The following is a 6,426-nucleotide window of genomic DNA, read 5'->3' on the forward strand; positions in this document are numbered from 1 at the left end:
AATACTTTTACTTGAGTACAGTTTTTGGCTACCCACCTCTGCTCGTAGGTCGCCATCGCTTTCTCTTGTCTTGTCTTGATCTTAGCCAAAAGGCCGAGAAGCTGAAAATTGGCCACAGCTGGCCGCCGCCGCCCAGGGGGCTGGGAATCCGATCGCGGGGTCCGGCCGGACCCAGTCCCCGCTCGCCATTGGTCCGGGGCCCCCTCAACGCTTCCCCCGGGACCTCTGGCCGTCACCTCAGCTCCACCCACAAAGCCCCACGTCCCCTGCCACGGTAGCTACCTACATGCTAAAGGCTCTTATCGCTGTTTAATTGCACGAGCACTCGCAGAACAGCTATGTAATTACCTAGCTGAGCAAGCAAGGAGACAGTCCACACTCTATAACACATGTACCTGACAAGTCACAAACCAGGGACACGTGGCAACAAGTCACCAACAAGCTCTCTTAAGAACAGAAAAGTCGCCCCGTCCGGCGGACGGAGCATCCAAAAATAGCACAAACTCAGGAGTGTTCCTCTCCACGGAAATCTTTAGTAAAATGTATCTTTAATGGTTTAACATTTTACATTTTTTAAAACTTTCCTTTTTTTAAAACATCAAAACAGGAACCAAAGCACATTTAGACATAGACATTTACAAAAATTACGAAACATCATAACACTCAAAAAGATAACAGAAGACAATTGCAAAAAAGAGAATACATATATCGATAATAACACTCACGAAGACAATAATTATTTTAAGATTTAACAATAAATAACATATAAAAAGTTAAACAATACGTGCACTTGGGAGTGGTGTGCAGAGCACGTGCCCCTCCTGGGGGGGTGGACTATATGATAAGTTCTTTCCAGTGGTCCACCCCCATTTCTCTCTCGCCAGGTCCTTGTTTTTTCGGAAGTCCACCTGGGATTCCGTCAGGACCCGGAGCTTTATGTTGGTTGAGGGAGAGCACGGCCCGGGTGAGCTCCTCGGTGCTCAACTCCGAGTCCATCCGCTCGTCACCCAGACGTCTGTCAAGGCCGCCCAGGAAGGTGTCCATGAGAGCCCCATCGGAGGGCCTCTCACTATAGAGGCCCCCGTAGAACTCCCGGGCCACCTCCCGGACCTCCGCCTCTTCAGACACCACCACACCTCTGTTGTTATAGAGAGACAAGATGTTATTAGTCTTAGACCGCGCCCTGCGGAAGAAAAACCGTGTGCACTTCTCATCCTCCTCGAGGCCCTGGAGTTTGGAGCGGAAAGTAAATTTTTCCCGCTCTTCCCGGTAGAGGGTGGTGAGGCTCTGCCGAGTCCGTGCGATCTCACTGCTAACATCCAGGCCTCGGGACTGGAGGAGGCTCAGTCTCTGGAGGGCAGCATTGTGTTGTACAAAAACTGCCCTCCTTTCCTTCGCCTTCCTCCGCCCGACTGCCCGGAAGTAGCCTCGCACTCGCTCCTTCACCATCTCCCACCACTCCACCGGGGAGTCAAAGAGGTGTTTCAGACTCACCCACTCCAGGTAACGTCTCGAGAAGGAGAGTCGCACCTGGGGGTCTCGGAGATGGCTGATGTTCATCCGCCAGAGCCCCTTACCCACGGTTATAGACTTCTTCCAGGCCAGGGACACGGTCACCATGTGGTGGTCCGAGAAGTGCACCGCCTGGATGGAATAAGCGGGCACCCCCAGGCCTGGGGAGAGCAGAAACAAATCGATTCTCGAAGAAGAGCTTCCAGAAGAACTCACCCACGTGTGTTGGGGGGGAGAGGCGCCCCCGGCGTCGCGGAGGGAGAAATCCTCTATGAGGGACCGCAGCAGGTCGCTGGAGCGGTCCCGTCTGGGTCTGCTGCGGTCCTCATCTGTCAAGGCACAGTTGAAATCCCCCCCCACGACAACCGGCATTGTGCAGTGTATTAGTGGAGGTAATTTTGTGAAGAGGGGGACCCTCTCGGCCACGCTGGTGGGGCCGTACACGTTGATTACCCTGAGTGGGGAACCCCCGACCTCGAGATCGGTGACGAGGATTCGCCCACTCTCTATGACGTTGCTAGATGTTATTCGCACGTAGGGATTTTTCACCAACGTGCCGACCCCATCAGCTCTGGCGATGTTGGAGCCAGACCAGAGAGAGTCTCCCATTCTCCATCCCTCCCTCAGAACGCCATCCAACTCCCGGAACGGAATACCACATTCCTGGAGCAGGATGACGTCTGAGGGGACCTGTGACAGGATGGAGAAGACTGTATGGCGTTTTGATAAATCTTTAATGCTGCGGGTGTTTAATGTTGAAATGGTTATTGTATGTTCCATAGTTTTATTGTAGTGTGTGTTATAGACCTATGTTGCTGCTTGCAATCTGTTTACAGATATTGTTGAGTTTGTGGTTTACTATGTCCTGGTTATTGAGGCGCCTACTCACCCCCGGACCATGTGCACCCACAGGCCTCCCCTCCTGACTGCCTGGGAGGTTCCGTCCTGGAGAGGCAGGTGGGCAGGTGTTCTTGCCCCAGGCTTCCCCCCCGTCCCTGGAGGGCCCTGAGAGGAGGTTGGTGCTCCAGATCCTTTAACAGGGTCTGGACCGGAGGCTGGCTGGTCCCTAGTGCTTCTTAGTTGTGTGGTGGTGGTGGTGTGTAGAACTTCTGTACAGTGTACTGGCGGTGGTGTGGGTGGTTTTGTAGGGCGGGGAGGGGGCTCAGGCCTGGCTGCAGATTGTGTTTTATGTACCGTTTTGGAGTGTAGCTGTTTCAATGTTTTTGTTGATTTAATTGTCTGGCGAGCTATTGCTGGGTTGGGAGGTTGACCGGGTTGTTGTTTGGCTGTTGTAGGTGATCGGATGCGTTTGCCCTTCTTTTTCCTAATTTTTTGCCATGGAGTGTTTGTATCTGATTCTGAAGTTGAGGAGTCTGACTCCAACACCACAATGGGGGTGTCGGAGTCAGGCTCCTCCTTAACAGTGACAGTGACGGGGTTGGTGGGATCTAAAGCAGGGAACGCTGTGGAGTTGGGGGTTCCAGCGGTGGGGATACAGAGGGTAGGGTCTTGTGCTGAGGTCTGTGCGTGTGGGGTTGGGCTTCCAGGCTGGGAGGGGGTAGGGGTGGGTGGTCTGGTGCGTGGCATGGGGGTAGGCGGGGAAAGCGGTGGGGCCGAAGGGGGGGGGAGCAGATGGTGGAGGGGGCGCGGTGCTCCTAGCCCCGTTCGCTTACGAGAGGGGACAGTCTCTAAAGAGATGCCCCCTCGCTCCGCAGAGGTTACAGGGCTTTGGGTCACGGCATGCCCTGGTCTCGTGCTCGCCGCCGCACGTCTTACACTTGACCACTGTGCAGGCTGCGGCTAAGTGACCTAACTCGCCGCAGTTCCTGCACAGCTTAGGCATGCCGTAATAGAACACCGCCCCCCTGTGTCTCCCCAGCGTGATGGAGCTGGGGATGTGGCATACCCCCCCAGGTGCAGAGGGGTCGGGCTTGAGCTGGACCAGCCATTTCCTGGCTCCGGTCCAGACTCCGTCCTCATCAAGGACTCTCCGGGCTTCAGATTTAACAAGACCATACCTGCCCAACCACGTACTCACATCGTGGTCCTGTACAGCTTCGTTATAAAACTGCACAGTGACCACCTTGTTTTCGGTGTCGGACAGGGGCTCTACATCAAAAACACTGACGGGAGCCTTACCCTTCCCCTCTCTGTAGAGGTTCCAGAACCTCTCCAGGATCTTTGCACACCTGAAACTAATCTCAAAAATGTCTGCATTACCAGGAACCTTCACCAGGCAGTTCAGGTCGTCAGGCACAAAGCCCATGGCTCGCTGGAGCACTGCCCGGCTAAACTCTAGGCGGGTCATACCTGTCACTCTCCTGTTGACATTGGGGGCAGCGGCATTGCTTGCCCCCCCAGTAGCTGCTGGCTCTGCGGCGCCCCTTACGGCTGCGCCCTTCGCCCCTTGTGCCACTTGGGGGGGACCACTAGCACCGCAGCCCCCTTCTCCGCTGTTCTGGAGTGTCATTCGGACGGCGTTGTGGCGTCGGACTCCTGGCTGTGCTCCCGTAGCCATCCTCCCTCTCTCTCAGGCCGGACCTAAGTGGGTGGAAGAAGCACAGGAACAGCGCTAAGAGATGTTGGTCCTTCCAAGGGGGACCAAACGTTGCCGCACCAAGGGAGCTGATCAGAAGTCCACTCCACAAGGGGCAGTGGGACCTCCCTTCCGGTAGCCGGCACCAGGCGTTGATCCAAGACGCTGGTCTCGCTGGATCCGGGTGCCGCCGCCGTCGTTGGATGGAGGTCCTCGGGTCCCCCGTCTGCCTGCTCCTCGGCCTCGTCCTCCGGGTCCACCCGATGGTCCTGCTGCGGCCTGGAGAGCAAAGGAGGGGAGCCAGGAAGCGAGGGCGAAGTCTCGATGAAGATGGAATAGCCCGGAGAGCGAGCCGCTACGGGCCTTCTCTCCGGGCGGCGCTGAACTCCCCTCTGGTCTCCGGCGATGGTCGTCCGCAGCAGTGGTGTGGTCCCCCGGATGGCGGGAGTCTTCTGGCAGGGGTCCTCCTAGCGCTGTCCTGGCTTCGGCGTTGGGGATTCAGCAGGCCGTGGTCACACCACTGGTACCTGCCTATCCCCAACGCTGTAGGTCCGGCCTGGTCCGCCGGTCCGATGCAGTGGACACAGCCGCGGTCAAGCCACTGGTTCTGCGCCACTACACCAGACCTTCAGAAAGAGAGAGAGGAAGTATAGGGAGAGAGAGAGAAGAGAGAGGCACGTCTGCTCTGATTACACACCAGAAACTCACGAGCCCACTGTCCTCCAGTAGAGGGCAGTAGACTCGTGAATAAATGAAGAGAAACCCGAGCACACGTGGCCTCTCGCCGTCACCAGCCGCCGTAGGCCCTCCCGGCCCGGAGCAGCAGGCCCGGAGTTGTCTGCCGGCGCCCCCGCGCGTTATCCGCGGAAGAGGGAGAGGAGACGCTATAACCGCCCGACTGGCAGAGGGCGCAAGCGAGCCACGGACCGGTGCAAACCGGCTCGCTAGCTGACTTACTTAACCAACTTCACTTACCCAGCTAGCTGACGAAGAATGATAGAAAGAAAGATAGACACATGATAAAACTATTTCTTTTATTTAAAAAAAAAAAAAAACCCCCCACAAGGACTCAGTTGCTTGTCCACTCCATGAAAAAGAAGAAGAAGAAGAAAAAGCAGCAGCAGCAGCTTTCGCCCTTCCTTTGCACCCAAAAATAGAGGCGCACCGTTCCCGGACGTACTGCAATACCGGGTCGATGCGTGGAGCGGACGGAGCAAGCTCCTTCTTCGACTCTGTCTCAAAAATCCGTTTAATATGTAGTCCCCAGATAGGGGACGTATCAGATATTAAACTGATAAGAACAGATTTTTTTTTGAAATTTTTTTTTATTCACACACCAATACAGCACTCTTTTACTCAAAAACCCCCTTTTCCCCCATTGTTTAGATTATATGTATGTGCACAAACTCACCTTTTCCTCTTTCCCTTCCAAACAAACCCCATAGTGCCAAAACCCTCCATTTCCGCCCCTTCCCGCTCACAAGTCCCAATGTCCCAAAGTCCATCTCTTCCATTTTGAAACAGAACAGGGCACAACCATGACAACACAAAATCTACACAATCACATCACTAGTTTCCACCATTCCCATGCTGCATGAAAACCCCACCGCAGCACCTCCCACTGAAAACGGCGCTGTATATCCGCTTTCACCATCTCCCCCACCCCGCTCACCGTCCACCCTTGCTTCACCACCCCCCTCTCTCCCCGCGCCCCCCACAACTTCTGCTTCACCAAACTGATCAATAGAAGAACCAAAAGTTTCTCTCTTCCCTTCTTCCTCCGCAGTCCCTCCCCATAACACACCCTTTCCCAACTTAAATCCCCCAAAACACTATACATCCTCCCCATTAAACCCCAGACTTCCTGTGCAAACTTACAATTCCAGAACACATGCTGCACAGTTTCCTCTTCCTCCCCACAACCCACCCTCGAACAACACCGGTTTCTTGTTAGTCCGTGTCTGTATTGGACATCTTTGACTGGCAGTCACAAAAAGGGGTCAGAGAACGTATTGGCGGACGCCCTGTCACGCACTTAATTTTAAATTGTATATATTGTAACTAGCCTTACTAGGTGTTTTGATTTTATGGGTGGGAGTGTTACGTGCCAGGTTTGTTTTTTTCTTTCGGTCTCATTATTCCGTGAAGTCTGCTACGGGTCATTCCGCAAATTTGGGGAAGAAGGGAAGAGTGCGTTGTTTCCCCCCCAATCCTCTTCTGCGGACCTGCCTGGCGGCCAATGAGGAACAGACCCCCACCTATATATATAGCGAATATTGTCAGTTACACCCCAGTGACTTGGATTTGAATGTTAGTTGCCTCCTGTATTACTATTGTGACTTCGTGCTATTTTGACTTCTGTGTATCGATCGTAATTT

At 54.3% G+C, this 6,426-nt stretch overlaps 1 pseudogene; it reads right to left on the reverse strand.

Annotated features, from left to right (window-relative positions):
- Positions 1–5,202: 5,202 nt before the first annotated feature.
- On the reverse strand, positions 5,203–5,370 carry LOC135246654 (U2 spliceosomal RNA; annotated as a pseudogene).
- Positions 5,371–6,426: the final 1,056 nt, after the last annotated feature.

This window comes from Anguilla rostrata, unplaced genomic scaffold (genome assembly GCF_018555375.3).
Source record: "Anguilla rostrata isolate EN2019 unplaced genomic scaffold, ASM1855537v3 scaf0655, whole genome shotgun sequence".
NCBI classification, from domain to species: domain Eukaryota; kingdom Metazoa; phylum Chordata; class Actinopteri; order Anguilliformes; family Anguillidae; genus Anguilla; species Anguilla rostrata.